Source organism: Marmota marmota, unplaced genomic scaffold (genome assembly GCF_001458135.2).
Source record: "Marmota marmota marmota unplaced genomic scaffold, marMar, whole genome shotgun sequence".
Lineage (NCBI taxonomy): Eukaryota > Metazoa > Chordata > Mammalia > Rodentia > Sciuridae > Marmota > Marmota marmota.
This window is the reverse complement of record NW_025999977.1, coordinates 15574478-15592973: the sequence shown is the minus strand read 5'-3', so window position 1 is coordinate 15592973 and position 18496 is coordinate 15574478. Positions and strand designations below refer to the sequence as shown.

The window sequence follows — 18496 nt, the reverse complement described above, 5'->3', positions numbered from 1 at the left end:
ATTATAATATACATAATATATAGTATATGCTATTCATACTAGATAGTTTAAATGTACTGAAACAGTATGTATATATGATATATATATAGTTTACGTTATAATTTCATTTCTTACACAATTTCTAAGTTTTCTTGGAGTTAATAATCACCTTTTTATTATTTAGTGTTGACATTTTTAAAATTACAAACTTCTCTTTGAAGTGGCTCTCATTATAAATTTTCGCAATACCATCTGTAAGATAATCTTCAAGTTCCGTTTTATATTTTTCCTGGGTGAAGCAACTCTGTTGTTTTGAGCTCCCTTCAATTAAGTTTTGTTTGGCTTTGGGACCTGCTACGGTTATGTTTACCTTGTTACCGTCTCGTGAATTTTTTCTGAAGGAGTTTTCTCTCTGAGAATCTTACTCTTTCTTGGGTTTATCCAACATTTTAGTAGAGCTCCTTCCTCAGTGACTTCTGGAGAAAAAGCATCTTACAAATTTGCCTGAGACTTTATATATCTGAAAATGACTTCATTTTACTCTCCTATTTTTTGATGTTACTATTACTTTTCTTCAGAAGTTGTCTTGGTCTCTTTTTGAAAGAACTTTTCTTGCCAGCCACGGTGGTGAATCCTGTAATCCCAGCGACTTGGGAGGCTCAGGTAGGAGGATCACAAGTTCAAAGCCTGTGCTCAGCAACTTAGTGAGGTCCTAAGCAATGTAGCGAGACCCTGTCTCAAAGTAATAAATAAAAGGGCTGGGATGTGGCTTAGTGGTTGGGTGCCCTGCGTTCAATCCCTGGCATTCTGCAGCTATTCACTCATTTTTGAATGTGAGGCCCAGTGCTCTGGTTTTGCTTAGATTGGGGAGGAGGTGATGAGGCTGTGGAGGTGTTGGAGAAGCATTAGGAAAGGCTGTTTTCATGTAGCTAGTGACTGGGCTTTTCAAGTCTGTTTCCAGTTTTGTTTATTTGCATCTCTGAGATTTGAAAATTTCCATTCGAATATTTCATTAAGTTTGAGTTTTGTTTCTATTCTAAATTTCTTAAAAAGACAGTAAACCAATCTGAAAAAAAGTTTAATTTTTAAATATGATTGATATTGCTCATTTTTATGATTGTTGCTCTGTCCTTCAAAAGTTATCCTATTTGTCTGGTAGTTATAACTTCCATCTCAATGTTTTATTGCAGTTTTGTCAGTATCGCTTGTATGCGTGCTCTTTTATGTGGTTTTATTTATTTATTTATTGTGGTGCTTGGAATTGAACTCAGGGTCATGTGCATGCTCTGCAAGCCTTCTGCCGTTGAGCCACATTCCCAGCATTGCTGTGTGGTTTTATATACACACATTCAGTATTACTAATTTGTTGTTAATCTACATTATCCAATAGATATTCATTTTTAATAATAATGTGAGATGAAAAATCACCCTTATTGGCTACCAGGACAAATAGCCTGTGTTTCTCTTATAGTCATACAGAGGTGGTAGACCTTGGCTGTTGTCATTCTTTTTATTTATATTTTTCTGTAAACTAAATTCTTTCCTTTCTTCCTCCCTCCCCCTTTCTTTCTTTCTTCTAATTAAAATTGGTTTAATGGATCAATTTTAAGGAGAGGAAAAACATATGTGTCACATAAATTTATATATTTTAGGAAATGTAAGTAGTTATATAAATGTATCTATGTTTATGTACTATGTATATATACATGGATATACATAAATAGAAGCATAAATGTAAGTACGTCAAGATGTATGTAATACATAAACATATGTTCTATTTTTTACATATGATAAACTGCAAGATATTATTTTTGGTGAGTTTTGATAAATTTATATACCTGTGTAACCAGCTCCTTGATTAATAAACAGATTATTTCCATGACTTTGGAAGTAGCCTTCAGTTTAAAACCTTTTAAAAACAAAGTTGGAAATTAATTTTAAGCAAGTATATCTAGGTTAATTGGTCTTCTTTTTCCAAAAGTTTTAACAGAGATACATTGAACTTAAAAAAAAAATAATTAATTCTACAATTAAGTAAAGTTTTAAATACTTTACAGAAGAGTTAAGACATTAGGTTTTGTTTAGTCATAATTTTTTCTCTTTATATCTAGAGTTTCTATAAAAGATTACCAAATTTATTAGTGGACTTTATGTTGACAACATTCTATTCTTACTGTATCCACTTACTCTCAGGTCCCTTACTTGCACCCTTTAATTTTTTTTAATGTTTTTTAGTTGGAAAAGGATCTTTTATTCAATTGACTTATTTATATGCGGTGCTGAGAATCGAACCAAGGCCTCACATATGCCAGGCAAATGCTCTACCACTGAGCTACAACTCCAGCCCCTGCACCCTTTAATTTTTGTTTTATATTGTCATTGTTGGTGTGGGACTTTGTTGACACTTTGATTTAGGTCTGTGATGATTTGGCATATTTTTCTTCTTGACTTCAAAGAGAAAAGTTAACTTGGGTAGATACTGCAGGTGGAGTCAGAATTCCATTTTCTTCCAAGTTCAAGAGAGGCATTTTTTTTCTTACTGTGTGTACTTTATCTGATATAATTATCTTCACTGTCCTTTGAGGTAGGATTACTGTACTCGTTCTGCGGAGGAGTTAACAGAATCAAGGTCACAATATCTAAGACCAGTGAAGCTGGAATTTAACTTAGATTTTTTAACTCTTCCTTTCCTCCTGACTGCATTATGTCTATTGAGCATTGTCTGGTCTTTTCCACAGAGCAATTCTTATTTCCAAATGAGATGTTCAAACACATTCATACCATCACATTTTGAAAGGTCTTCTTAAAGCCTCTTCCAACATGAAGGTACATTTTATTATCATTTAAATAAAACAGTTTCTGAGTGTCCAGGATGCTATATGTGGGGAATACAGAGCCCTAACCTAGTCTTCACATTCAAGTACAAACATCAAAATATCAATGACTTTCCACATTAGTACCGACTCCTTGGAAATTTATAAATCTTATCCTTTATATATTAAAAATTTGACAAACACAATTTTGGGAGATGATGAGAAGCGTTATTGTTCTTTGCAAAATGTTTCTGACTTGTAAAAATCTAGACCAATGTGGTTTCTTTTTTCAATTAAAAAATTAAGAAAAATGTTTTTTTCAAATAGCCACTGATGCTGGCTTTTCCTATGTTCTTTAGTATATCATTTTCCTTGCAGTTTAGATCTAATGGTTTGTTTTTCAGGTATGTTTGTTTCTGAGCATTGTTTTAATGGTTTGTCTAAGTTGTGCATTGTCTTGTTCATCTTGTTAGTGACATTTCTGGTTTCTTTGCTTGGTCCTTACAAACCTGGTGTCCTTCATGTTTTTAAGAAAATTTTTTTCTAGTTGGGTCCATGGTGCTTGACTGGGATGATTTTGCCACACCAACCCCAAACCCCAGGGCATATTGCAGTGGCTGTAGACATTTTTGGGGGGATGGTGCTCCAGGTATTGAACTCAACTGCACTAGACCACTAAGCCACATCCCCAGATGTATTTTGTATTTTATTTAGAGACAGGGTCTCACTGAGTTGCTTAGCACCTCGCCATTGCTGAGGCTGGCTTTGAACTCGTGATCTAACTGTCTCAGCCTCCCGAGTCTCTGGGATTACAGGCATGCACTACTGCACCCTGGCTTGTAGACATTTTTTATTATCACAATTAGTGGTAGTAGGGGTGGGGGTGGGAGGAAGCTGCTATTGGCATCTAGTGATTATAGGTCTGAGATGCTTCTGTATCCCGCAGTACAACACAGGACAGCTCCCCTCACCCCTTTCCCTGTTGCAAAACAAGGAATTATCTGGTCCAGAATTTCAGTGTTGCTAAGATTGAGGAATTCTAGTTTAGGTGATTTACAAAGTTTAAGGAAGTCAGCTTCTTACGGTGAATAATATTTCTAGCTTTATGCATGTTATGCAGATTCCTATCAGAAATTCATTTTGGGGGCTTCTTTTTTGCTTCCCCAGAGGCTTTCCAAAATTATACCTGACCTTTTTTTTTTGATAGAAAACAAAATACAGTAGCCCCCTTTTATAGTGGTAGATGTTTACTTTAGCACTTAAAACAAGGCTCTCACTTGAGGCTCTTTCAAATAGTTCATTATTTGTAAATCTTAACTATCACTTTTTCTTTTCTCTGTTTACTCAAGGGACTTCATAAATCAGTCATAAAGGTAATTGCATTTACAAAGTTAGCTCAATAGGTCTTCATTTAAACTTAGATTTTTTTTAAAGTGTTATCTCATGAAAAATATATTCTTAGCAGTCTTTAAAAGACTGGATCATTTTAAAGGGGTTTTCAGCATGAACACATCACAACATATGCTCAGACACTGATTTAGCACGTGTGCTGGAAGCTCTCAAGTTGAGAAACTGAACAACTAGATCAATTTTTCATGCCCTCTGGTAAACTTCAAGTACTAATAAACACTATAGTATGAAAACTCAAGGATATTTTGGATCTGGGGCTTAGTTTGCAGTCTTGGTGAAAGCAAGTTTGTTTGATTTTATTTTTGCTTCTTATGCCTAGCATTTGAACCAAGATACAAGAGAAAGTAGGACAGTTTATGTTTGCTCTGAAGTTTTAAAAAGAGAAAAGGGAGGATTTGTGCTCACTCTGGATTTACTGATTAGTGTATCTTCCACCTCAACCAGGCAGACGGCTTCCAGACTTCCTGAAAAGAAGTTGCTGAAAAAAAGAGTTGCTGAAACCTCCTCATGGGTTTCCTGTGCACATGGCCTTTGGAAGATGGGAACAGATTATATTATCATTTAAGTCAAATATTTATTGACTACATATTGTGCTGGGTGTCGGGAATACAGAGCACTTGAAGAAGTAGTTTTTGCATTTAAGGGATGCATACATTAAAATATAAACAGCTTTCCAAATTCATACCTGCTAACTGCAAGGAGGATGGTAATAGCAGTATTGCTACTGCAGTTTACTTTTCCTTCTGCAGCCAATCCTGCTTCCAACCAGCTGTGGGGTAAAGTGTACTCCCAGTGATTGGCTTCCTAAGGTCCTCTTGCTTCTCACATGCAGAGCCCAGGTACCCTGGCTCTGGGATGTTCACAAAGATACTTTGTTGTTGTTTTGTGTGTGGCTGGGCCTCCTTGGCTCAATGGCTGACTCAGACCTCTTTTCTAGGTTACTGATCTCAGTGACCTGTCTTTCTCTCCTGCAGCCCAGTCTTGATTTTTGTTTCTTAGATTTTATTTCTGGAGCCCCTCTGCTGGGCCTTGCAGCACTGAGCAGCTAACACTTCCTGCCTTTTTCTTTCTTCTACCCTGCTCACTTTTTCTCCAGGAAAGATGCCAGACTTTGTGGAGGAGGTGGGACTCCATTTTAATGAGAGGCAAATTTTTTAAAAAATAAAATTTTCAAATAATTTCAAATTTCAATGTATGTTCCTTCTCCTCATACCAAAAGCCCTTGTGTCAAAAAGGACTTTAAAAGGGTTAACATGAGAGTGGCATGCATTGGAATGAAGGCAGAGAAATTTCATGACATAACAGCCCAGTATCAGGGGATAAAGATCTCAGTTGGCAATAGGGAAAAAGGAGAGCAGCACTAGAAATGGTTTAGAAAGAGTTAGCCAGACTGGGCAGAGAGGAACAGAACAAAACAAAACAACAATTTTTGGAATTGTTAGAAATGCTGTAAAAATAAAAGTGCTATCAGGGGGAAATATGAGAGACCTCTGAGTCATCACCATCCTATTGTCCCAATGTGCCTAGGACTAAGAAGTTTTCTGGAATGTGGGAGTTTTGGTTTTCAAATCAGAAAACTAGGATGAGCTGTCCAACCAGTGCCAGTACCCTGGGGGCTCTTTGACATCCTCCAAGTCAGTTTGATTGGGATTATTTAGGCTGACATTGAGATTTTAGTTAAAGGGGTTAAAGTAAGAGTGGCAGGTGCCTGATTGAGAGTTGCCAACCTTCCTGCTCCCATTTTAATGAGAGGGAAATAAAAAAATTCAAATAATTTTAAATTTTAATGTACTTTCATTTTCCTCCTACCAAACAAAAGCAGCAACAACAACAAAAATCCAGAATTCAATTTGTTATAGATTAAAATGTTTTGGTCTCTCCTCAATAATTTGTTTCCTTTTGGTAGATGGTTTAATGTTTACTGAAATGGTTCATGGCAGGAATTAGAGGGACAAAGAGAAGACAAGAACACAAAAGAAAGAAGAAATCTGAGAGTGAACAGATTGATTACTGACCACTGAACTTGACCAAATCTCTGGTAATCTCTCTTAAGAGCTGGAATTCAGCCCTAAGAAGACCTCTGTGTAACCAGAATAGATTCTGCACATTCAGGTACTGATGCTTATATATTTAGATCCCAAAGCAATATTCCCTATTGATACTATCCAAAGCAGATTTATTTTTAATGTAGATGTTACATCATACTTATTTATATGGGTTTCCAATCATTTGTACAGTGGAGGCAATGAACCCAAAGTTTGCTTTGACATATGAACATCAGTGCAAATTGATCATTGATAAGTTGATAGTATGGAAAGAGACAAAAATTAAAAATATAAAAATTTGCCAAAGTAATAAAGAAAATCCAGTGGCTTGGGGCTATTTTATATGAGAGTGAATCAGAGAATGATTTTGTCATTTTTTTTGTATCCCCACATAATACTTGATAGTTTAAAGATGACTCCAAACCATCAAGAAAAAGTCAAATACATCGAATATATCTTATTTGAGACCTAAGGGAACTATTTAACATATGAGAAAGGATTTTCATCAAGTTCTTACATTAACAAGTCTTCAGTTATTGGAAAAATTGACTTCTGTTGAATACTTTATTCCGCAAACTATCAATAAAGAAAATACTGTGTGTTTAAAACAAAACAAAATGGAGGAACCTAAGTGAAATTTAGGAATCTACTGAGAGTACTAGGGACTCTGCTTTTCTGAGAAAATTGACTTGCAACCTCGGCATTCAGCTGGGGCTGCACAATGTACTTCAGTACAAAGCAGGATCTCGCAGACATTCTGTTGCCCTGACTGCCGGCAGAGAGCCATCACAAGCTTCGGTGCAGCCCCAAGGGGCGCATATATTAAAGAAAAAACAAGAGCCATGCTCCAAAATGGCTTATTTAAAATGCAAAGGGTAACAAGAGAGCTACATTTGGGGAAAGCCCAGCTCTCAGAAAAAGGAAAGTAATACCAAATCTTGGTTAAAGTTGCTTGCTCTTGAACTAATTAGCTGGGGATTGAATTCAGCATGAGAAGTCAGAATGTGGGTTAAGAGTGAAGGAAAGTGTTATTTTTCCTCTTAGGTACCAGCCTGGCATGTCAGAATGTAGTAGCAGGCAGCACATGAAACTCAGCCAATTCGACGAAGTCACAAATTTATAAAAAACACCATGACTGATTGAAAAGGGGTTGCGGAGATATAATTTGGGCCAGATGTGTGATAAAAGGCAGTTTTATCTACTTTGGTGGTAGCCTTTTTTTTGTAATAAGATATTAGCACATTTGTCATTAAAGAAAAATAAAGAGGAATGAATAATACAGGATCCAGTAGAACAGTAAATAATATGTTCCCCCTCTTTTGAAATCCTATTCCTACCTAGCATTGATATGCTATTGTTTTCTTTCAAATCTCTTTTCTTGTTTTTCTAAGATGGGAGGTTTGTGGGAAAATTACACATAAAAGAAGGAAGCCAAGATCGTTTGCTGTTATTTTACTTGTGAACCATTTAGAAAAGGATAGAACTTATAATAAAGTCATATTTCCTGTGGATGGCATCCCTCAAAGGATATGAGTCCTTGACAGAACATGTCTGTGTGGAACAAGATTTGACTTCTTAACAGGCCTGTGCTAGATTCAAAATGTTCATGCTTAATTAGCTGTGTAAACAAATTTGGAATTTAGAGAATTTTTTTATGTCAAGGGGAAGTGAAGGTTTATTACCTCTCTTTCCTCAAATCCAATGCACCTACACTTCCTGGATTGGATGCTATTCCCATGGTATTCCCTGACTCCTGCACTGTGCATTCCATGGGAATTCTGCAGCTGGCTTCCGGATTGAGAAGCAGGAGTAGACCATTTCAGAGACAGAGTGACACTGCCCATGAAATACAGGGCACATTTCAGCCGAAGGCACCCAGCTCTTCTGGTGTTGCCCTGCCAAAGCTCAACAGTTATGTAAGCTTCCTGTGCCCAAGTTCTCTGCCAAACTTGGGGATTCTGCAAATTTCTCGTTAGTCCATAGCAGAATGAAAGGTGTGGCAGGTAGAGATGGTGCCAACTCAAGGGTTAGGAGAGAATTTGACTAATTGGGTGTGGGCATCCATCAGCAGAGAGCACTCACCTCAGAACGGATCAGGAATCCTCAGAGAAGCCAGGCAGGCACATCGCGGGTCACCCTCAGGCGGCTTTATCTTCTCTGACTGACACTTAAATGGCAGAGCTCATTTGATGCTGTTCCAGGCTCACTGCTGGGTGTTTCTAATCATGTGTTTTAATTAATGTTTTTATTGTACTTGGGCCCAGAGGCTGTTTCAACAGACCAGCATATATTTAGAAGTCTCTGAATAAATAAATGTAAAACAAAGGAAAACTGACTCTGTTGGAATTAGGAGGATTGTTTCTAAAAAGATAGGCTGAGGCTTCAGACTTGACTGCTTCAAACTAACTCAGCAATATCAGGGCCTGTCTCCCAAACACACTGGGTGTAGAAAAGCGTGACTTTAGGATCTTATCTAGGGTTTAACTTTCTCGAAAACTATGCTCTGGGTCTTGAGGCAGTTGGGGACACTAGAATTTATTGTGTTGATTTTGACTTAAAATAAATTTAAAAAACAAATAGTAGGAATACAGGGATGGCAGTAGTAGCAAATTTCTGAAGCAACATTTATTTAAAGCCAGGTAGATCTCTTTCTATTGCTAGTTAAAAGGGATAATTGAATGGGTTAGTTTCTTTGCCACCCCCCCACCATTGTTTTCTTGAATTTGAACCTTCCCTTTTTTTAAAGGAGCTTATATCTCTTCCCCATTCAAGGCAGTAGCACTTTTAGAGAATGGATTTAATTCTGTTTAGTAAATATTTACTGAGCACCTCTTCATTCAAGGCAGGAGCTTGACTATGGGAAAAAGAGTGTTTACAGGTTGTAGGAAGTATATTTATAAGGTACAGATTGCTTTTGGAATATGTGCTGTGTTCCCAGTGGATGAAAGCATACTCTGTGTCTTCTTATCAGGATCTATTATTAGTTAAATTCTCTGGTTGTGATTTCCTTTGGGCCCTTGAGAGTTTGTGAAAGTTACTAAGAGCTGTAAAGACTGGAGTGTCAGCAAATTGCCTGGCACTAGTAAGGAGACCTGATCCTGGGCAGGACAGTAAAATTCTGAAATTGGGTTTTCTGCTATCATTTTTTTGTTTGTCTCTGGTGACACTCATTTTTTCCCTTTTCTCCATTTCCTTCAAGGTGCCCTAATCTATCTGTTCTGGATTCTGCCTGTATAGAGCATAAACAACACTGATGATAGGTCTCACGCCGAAACCAATGAAAAGTGTTCAGTGATTCTGTCCTGCAGCTGAGGTTGAGGTTGGGCTGCTTTCTGAGCACCCCCAGTGCTCCTCCACCACGTGCAATTGGGCAACCTTGTTCTCAGGAGAGTACCTGCTTCAGTTACCCTAGATCCTTGATAAGATGTCACCAGTTCCAAGATGTTCTACAGATTTAATAACAGATTTTTTTTTACTAAAATAAATAAATAAATAGAAAGAAAGAAAAAAAATACCACACTAGATAAACCTTATTTTTGGATCATGGCATGGTTTCAGAAATATCAAAATGTGAAAATCATGTACATTTGAGAATAAGACCATATTACTTGAAAATAAAATTAACCTATACCTATACTATTGTGAGGGCAATTTGCATTGTAAAAGAGGATAATTTTGAAACCCAAATATTGCATTTTATTGAAAAGTTTTCAAACCAAGTGCTCTGCTAGGCAAGGGTTTCTTAATCTGGGCACTCAGACATTTTGGATTGCATAGTTGCTTGTTGCGGACAGCTGTACCGTGAATTGTGAGACATTTAGTAACCTCCCTGGCTGCTGCTCACTAGATGCCAGTAACACTCACATCTCCCTTGTCTCCCAACCTAGCTGTGACAACCAAAAACGTGTCCAGACATTGTCAAGTGATCCCTGGGCAGAAGATAAAAAAGTATCCCTGATTCAGGACCATAAGGACCATGAGACTGGTGGAATAGTTATTGGAAGGGACTGCAGTTTATATCATTTAGTGTTCTGTTGCAGAGGGCAGACTCCTCTCTAGCTGGCTTAATCTGAAATGTACTAATGACACAGGGTTTTGAGTGGTCAGCACAAGTGATCTGTGGGCTGGAGAAACAGAAATCTAGGGTGGAGCTTTCAGGAATGGATCCTGAAATGACACCACGTATGAGCCATCAAGGGAATCTCTCTGGACACTGCATGACCACGGAATGGAGAGCAATGGAGAGTATCCAATCCCACTAAATAAGGGAGCTAACATGCCACCCGCAGCAGCAGAAGGATCCCTCATTCCTCATGCCCTGTGTCTTTCCTTGCTGTGCTCCATTCTGAATGCAAGTTCTTAAAGTGTTTCTGGTGAATGAGCTTAAATCAACTGCAATTGCAAGAAGTTTGGAAAAAAAATAATTTTTAGTTGACCAGCCTCTATAATAAACTCCATAAAGAGGTTCAAACAAATTTTGAATGAGTCCACTTCTAGTATTTTCTATAGAGTTCTTGAGAAATCCTCAACTCCCACCAATAGACAACCACCTATTCTGGGTGATTGGGGTTGACCCAAAAGTATCCTCTTCACTCTCTATTTACATATTTTATATCTGGTTATTTTTTCTTTTTTTCTATTGCTCCATTCTTTTCCCTGTTTTCTCTTTCATTACCATTCTTTTTGCACCTCCTCTCTCTCCCTGTCCCTAATTACAGGTTTCCTAAGGATTTGAAAAGTACATATTTTCTATTTGACTCTGTCAATGCATACAACATGTAAAAAGTCTTTGTTGATATGTGAGCTGAGCTTAGTAAACTCAACTGCCCCAACTTGTGGGTCTAGTCCCCTGAAGACACTGTGGAAATCAATATTTTGGATCTGAGATTTGTAGCTTTGAACAATATTTTCTCCATTTATAAGAATAGAGCACCAATTAATATGATTAATTATTAACTATCACACTGGTTGGCTTGAAATAAACGTTGATCAGTAGCCTTAATTCCAACCAATAAGCCTTAATTCCAAAGTATAATTTTTGTCTCTAGAATAGAGGCCTTCAAATTTTAAGAAGTGGTTGCTTACCTGCTATATTTTTGTTCAGTTGGCTGCTATGCTCTCCAAATTATTAATATGGGGACTTTGACCCTAAGTTTAAAATCAGTCAGTAACCTTGGAAAAGATGAAAACATCACAAGGCATTTACTCTTTAGTGTAGGGCTGCCACGAGAAATACAGGACAACTTAAATTTGAGTTTCAAATAAATAATGACTAATTTTAATATAATTTTTAGGATAAGTATGTCCCAAATGTTACATGGGACATACATTAAAAGATTGTTGTTTAACTGAAATTCAAATTTAATTGCATCTGAGTGTTTTGTATTTATTTTTGCTAAGTCTGGTGTGCATGAATGGATTGTGTTCGTTCTTTCTTTCTATTTGCACAGTCTGGGAATTGAACCCAGGGCCTTGTGCATACCAGGCAAGTGCTGTAACACTGATAAGCGGCTATATCCCTAGCCCCTTATTGAGTTATTTTTAAAGAATGTATTTCTTGAGATGGAGGATGAAGAAAATATGAGGGCAATGGACTCCTGAGAGAAATAAAGAAGAGCAAGTTGGGTTACGTACACAAAGGAAGAGGGGCAAGTAAAAAAAAAACCCAAAAACAAAAAACAAAAAAACCCCCCAAAACCAACATCAAACTGGTTCTAGCTTATCATTGTCCATTTTCCAAATGTGCAAAATAAAACTCTGATTTGAAGATAAAGCTCTATTCTTTCTCTGTTAATGTGACCATTCTCCTACAGCATTTGGATCAGGTCCCAACGTAGCATTCAGTTGCCTGGGTTGGACAAGGAGAGTTTCGAGGTAAGAGGGAGAGATGAGCCGTGCAGGCATTGGATACCTTGGAGCCTTGTAATCTTGCTTGCACAACCTCCAGATTGCATGGTTCTTGGCTTGAGTGCAGTTGGGCACAATTTCAATGCACATCTATGGAGACCATGTCACAACAACAAAACAAACCAATGTAGCTGCAAGTTACATTAACAGCTTGAGAAAACAAGTCAATAGACTTGAAGACTGCTCTGGGAGCCCCTCCCTGGGAGTCAGCCTCTGGCAGAAAGGGACTTACTGTGCCTCTTTTTTGAATTTTTTTTCTGAGATTATTATATATGATCTGTAGTTTGTCGGTTTCAAACATTTTTGGGGGTGCTGGGGGAAGAACCTTTATTTTACTGTTGATCAGCATTGATCTTCCCGAGGTGCAGAGTGGTTTGCACCACACACAGTGTCTTGTCCTCAGAGAGGGTTTCCCTGCTCAGACATCAGACCCAGTGCAACGGTACTTCCTTTTGTGGGCTCTTACACTACTATTAGTCACAAATACATTGAGCCAGATTTTCCAAATCTTCTGATGCTTTAGTTACTGCCTGGTTACCAGTAAGTAGCCAGGAAGGGTTTACACACCTTGCAACATCATCTCCTATGGCAATTGTGAAACAATTTGTTAGAGAAATTCTACTTCTTATAGAGAGTGTATAAGTACATGCAAATTAAGTCTGGTAACACCTTCTTCACCACTGAACTAAGAACAAACTGACTTCTTAAAGTATGTTAGTGGATCAGGCCCAGAAGTACATGTGGATTGGAGTCTTTCCAATATCAAGAACCTCCTGTGCTCATATATTTTTTATTTCTGATTTTTATGAAAGATTTGATTTATGTGCCAGTAACATCAGGGTATATAGGTGAATGCATTGTGAGGAAGCCAGTAAAGAGAAGGAAAATGAAACACTTTGGAAGGGATCTTCTTAGCTGTTCAGTGGTGTTTTTTTTTTTGTTTGTTTGTTTTTTAAAAAACAAATGTAAGGTATGCTTTACTGTGCATGCTTTACTGTGCATTTTGAATCTTTTCATCTGATTTACATGTTCTTGGATATCCATATTTTGCTTTAAAAATTTTCCCTACACAAACAGAACATTGTAATAACTCTAATTTTTGCTTTGTTTAATAACTGTAAATTTATGTTTTGAAGAGACTAACAACAAAAGCAGCAAAGCCATCTCATTTTCCTTATTAGTCTTTGGTTGTATTTTTTTAAAAAGCATGTTTCTTCTGACTCATATCCTGGGCTATCTGAATTTGTACATGTTTCCAAAGTTTGGTTTTTTTTCATTTTTTTTCCATTTTCATTGTTTGCCCTACTTGTTCTTTTTCTTGTTATCCATTTCTAACTCTTGTTTCCTCATTTCCTCTTCTTTTCCTCCACCATCTTTTCCTATTTCTCTAAATCTATGTGGAGAGCCATTATTTTGATTATTTTGATTTTTTAAATCACAGAACTATCATGAAGTCCTCCTCTAGGTTCTCTTAAAGTTATGGAACATATCGCCCTAGGTCAAGGGAACCCCAGAGAGAGAGACATGTAATGATTTGAGTCTTGGTTGTGAAAGGGGATGAGTTATCTCTCAGGTCCATTCTAACCTGAGGATGTCTTGATTCCATGAATAGATGCTTCTGGGATTGATGGATCAGGTAAACTCTTTGTGCATTTAGATTTTCCAACTCAAATATTACTGTTGAACTTACTAAGTTACACTGAACTAAAAAACAAACAGACAAGAATATTCCCAAGCCATAGAAAGATTTTTCTTTTTTCAGAGAAACCAAAAATTCTCTATTGTCAGTTGGTCAGAAACCCTTACACTATCTGAGAAGAGATTAACTCTCCGAAGAGAGAGTAACTGTGTAGAGATTAAATTCTAATGCAACTAACAGGACTTTCCTTGGCACATCTTGGCTTTCCTTGCTAAATAGTAACTTCACCATCCACCCCTGCAGAGGAACTAGAGGTCCTTGATTGATGTCACTGTCCCTGTCCTCCCTGGAATTCCTGTGGGAAGTACTTCATTTAAGATGAAAAAGCTGTTACCTCTATGGAACTAGGCCTAAGAGGGAGCCATTGAAAGGGGAGGCTGCAAAGTTGTATATCACAAGCAATAAGCATAAATTCAATTGTACTTATTTTGCTGAGGCCATTCACTGATGTGCTTCATAGTGTACAGACTCTGTTCTAGGCACATTGTTCAACAGGAGTGAACAATGGTGAGCAAAACCAGATATGGAGCTTCCATCTTTATGGAGCATATAGTCTGAAAGGAGAAGATAGTTATCACATAATCACACAAATACATTTAAAATTGTATTGGTAATAAGTACCCAAGAGGGAAAGTAATAGAACTACAGGCGAGCTTGACACAGTTGTGAGGTGAGAGGAGAGGAAAAAGAGGCATTACTTGGTGGGGGGATGGGGTGAGAAAGTTCTAGATTCAGTGGCCAAAGGCTAAAGGTCCGTGATAGGAGAAATGAAGAGAAAGGAGCAGAAGAACTGGAATAGAATAAGGATGGGGGAACAACAGGAGGTCAGGCAGCAGGGCCTGGGTCATCCAGAGACACAAAAGATTGTGATATGGATGAATTTGATCTTTAATTCTAAAAGCAACAGGATGCTATCAGAATCCTATTGGGCAGGGGCTGGGTGGGAGAAATGATCAGATTTACAAAAAATATTTTATTTTTATACCATCATGTAAATTATTAGATGACCTCAAACACTTAAAATGGACATATAGTCCTTAAAAGTTGACTTCTAGTTCTGGCTCACCTCCTAGGTGGCTGTATTCCTTGGACAAATCCTTCATTCTCTTCATGGGCCAGTTATTATATTTGTATAATACCTTAATTAACTTTCCCGGGTGGTTTTGAGGCTCAATAGAGGCAAAGGAAGACACATTGAGGGACATATAGCTAAATAAGTAAACATTAATATTGTAATTTTTAGGAACCATGAGCAATCATTTCAGGGGGAAAAGAACATGTGGAGATAGCAGTCTTTGCTATGAATTACATTGTATTATATTTTTACCTTAATGAATTTAGCAGAGTTACCCCTGAAACAGGGAAATGTTTGCTAAATTATGATAGAGAATGTAATAATGTGAATTTCTTTTCTCTCTCTTTCAAGGGGGATTTTCAGATGGTATATTTATTAGGTATAAATAAAAAGGATGTATTTATCCTACCTTTAGATCTTGTTTTGATCTTGTCATTTTGACTCCATCATATTTAACAGGGAAGACATTTTGATCTCTTCCTCTACTCATTGCTAAAAGAAACTAGACAAGAGAAAGAAACAAAAGGCATCCAAATTGGAAAGGAAGAAGTAAATTATCTTTTTTTTCCCCAGATGATATGATTTTATGTGTAGAAAACCCCAAAGACTCAACAAAAATACTGTCCAGATTCAGTAAAGTTACAAGTTACTAAATTGATGCACAAAAATCAGTCCCATTTCTAGACACAAAGAGTCAACTGTCAGGAAAAGAAATTGAGAAAACAATTTCATTCTCAATAGCAATATAAATAATAAAATGTGTAGAAGTAAACTAACCCAAAGAAGTGAGAGACTTGTACACTGAAAAGTGTAAAACATTGATGAAGAAAATTGAAGAAAACACATATAAATGGAAAAAATATTCCATGTTTCTGGATTAGAAAAATTAATAATGTTAAAGTGTTCATATCACCCAAAGTGATCTACAGATTCAATGTAATCCCTATGAAGATACAAATTAACCGTTGTTTTTTTTTTTTGGTGGCATTGGGGATGCTCAGGGAGGCTATATCACTGAGCTATATCTCCAGTCTTTTTTACTTTTAATTTTTGAGACAGGGTCTCACTAAATTGCTAAGGCTGGCCTTGAATTTGCAATCCACCGGCCTCAGCTTCCCATGTAACTGGGACTTCAAGTGTGCACCACCATGCCTGGCTCCACAGACATTCCTTACAGAAATAGAAAAAATAAAATTCAGATGGAACCACACAAATTCCTGAATAACAACAGCAATCTTGAGCAAGAAGAACAAAGTGAGGGTCATCATACTTTTTGATTTCAAAATATATTACAAATCTATGGTATTCAGAACATGGTACTGGCATAAAAAACAGACACATAAAACAATGAAACAGAATAGAGCCCAGAAATAAATCCACATCTCTCTACAACCAATATCTGGTAATGGTGCCAAGATACAATAGGAGAAGGATAATATATTCAATAAATGGATTTGGGAAAATGAGATATCTAATATGGAGAATGACATTGGATACTTTTATATACACTATATACACAAATTAACTCCAAATGGATTACAGACTTAATTGTAAAAAGACTTGGAACTGTAAAATTACTAGAAGTGAACAGAAAAATTTTCTTGACATTAATCTAGGCAGTGATTTTTTGGCTATGATACCAAAAGCAGAGGCAACAAACCCAAAAAAGTAGACAAGTGAGATTTCACCAAACTAAAACAAACAAAAGTCCCTACCCCACATGCAAAAGGAGAAGCTTCTTCATAGCATACAGCAGTAAAAAGGCAGCCTATAGAATGAGAGAAAATATTTGCAAACTGTATATCCCATAAGTGGTTAATTTCCAAAATGTCTAAGAAACCCAACAGCAAGAAAAAAAATAACATAATTAATAAACAGAGAGGACTCACCTCTCACCTGTTGGTTAGCATGGCTACTAACAAAAAAGATAAAAAATAACCAGTGTTAGAAGAATGTGGAGAATCCTTGTACACTGGCAACGAGACTGTAAATAAGGACAGCCATTATGGAAAACACTATGCAAGTTCCTCAAATGGTAGTTACCATATGATCCAGCAATCCCACTACTGGTATGTATATCCAAAGGGATTGAAATAATTGTCTTGGAGAGACATTTGCATTCCCGTGTTCATTACAGAATTATTCACAATAGTCAATATGTGAAAACCACCTAAATGTCTGTTGACACATGAATTGATAAAGAAAATGTAGTGTAAGTAATATAAAAGGAAATGTTATTGAATCTTTAAAAAGAAGGCAATACTGACATTTGTAATAACATGGATGTACCTGGAGAACATTATGCCAAGTGAAGTAATCCAGACATAGAAAGGCAAATACCACATGATTTTACCTATATATGGAATCTAAAATCAAGCTTATAGAAGCAAAGGGTAGAATGGTGGTTGCTAGGGCCTGCAGGGAGGGAGAAATGGGGAGATGTTGATCAGAGAGTGTGAAGTTTTATTTTTGCAAGATCAGTAAGTTCTGGAGGTGTAATCTATAGTAATGTGACTATAGTTAAAAGTGTATACTTAAAATTGTGAGAGTGTAGATCTTAAGTGTTCTCACCCACACTCACACACACACAAAGGGAACTATATGAAGTATAGATATATTTATTAACTTGATTATGATGATTATTTAATATGTAGTTGTACATTTTAAATATATAAGACTTTAATTCATCAATTATGTTTTAGTAAAGTTGAAAAAAAAAAAAACAAAAAACAACAACCCAACATAGAGTGGAAAGGACAATACCTCAAAACAGTGGTCAAATTATCTGGGACCTGGTTTTGAATTTTTAGGCATATCTTATCAGCATCCAATATGAGGTCCTGTTCATCACTAGTACCTTATTAATTGCCATGCTTAGTTTCATTATTTGTCTTTAAATCAAGTTTTAATTTTACCTTATGTGGAAAACTGATGAAAAATTAACTATCCAGAAAGAGGTTGATTTTTAATTTTAGTCAAAAAATAACTCCTTTTAGTCCTGCATATAAATAATATAGATACTTGTTTGGAACTACTATTTAATACTTAGTCATATTGTAGTCTTCTAATTCATTTTATTGAATTTAATTAAGTTATTTTGTAATTTGATGGTGAATTTAAATTGTAAATTTGTGACAGTGATTTATAATTTGATAGTTTAGAGAATTCTTATTGGCTTACAAATATGAGAAAAGTATTGGACAAAGAAGTCCTCTCTTATTTTGACAACTAAAAAATTCTGATTCCATTTTCAAAAGGGATTACCTGACGTTATAGTTAATTTCTAACTAGTAAAATAAGTGGTCACTATTGGAGTATTTCATTTATTTATTTATTTTTTTAAATTTTTTATTGTTGGTTGTTCAAAACATTACATAGTTCTTGACATATCATATTTCACACTTTGATTCAAGTGGGTTATGAACTCCCATTTTTACCCCGTATACAGATTGCAGAATCATATCAGTTACACATCCATTGATTTACATGTTGCCATACTAGTGTCTGTTGTATTCTGCTGCCTTTCCTATCCTCTACTATCCCCCCTCCCCTCCCCTCCCCTCCCCTC

The 18496-nt window shown here is 36.5% G+C and overlaps 1 long non-coding RNA gene across 2 annotated transcripts in view; it reads left to right on the top strand.

The window, feature by feature from the left end:
* The first annotated feature begins 273 nt into the window (after positions 1 to 273).
* Positions 274 to 18496, top strand: part of LOC125617166 — a 31510-nt gene continuing 13287 nt past the window's right edge. The window contains exons 1-3 of one of the 2 annotated variants that reach the window (XR_007348065.1): positions 274 to 642; positions 6143 to 6314; positions 9447 to 9881. This is a non-coding gene — a long non-coding RNA (uncharacterized LOC125617166). Of the gene's footprint in view, positions 643 to 6142; positions 6315 to 9446; positions 9882 to 18496 lie in introns of those variants that run through there. The other variant, XR_007348066.1, reaches the window with a different exon arrangement.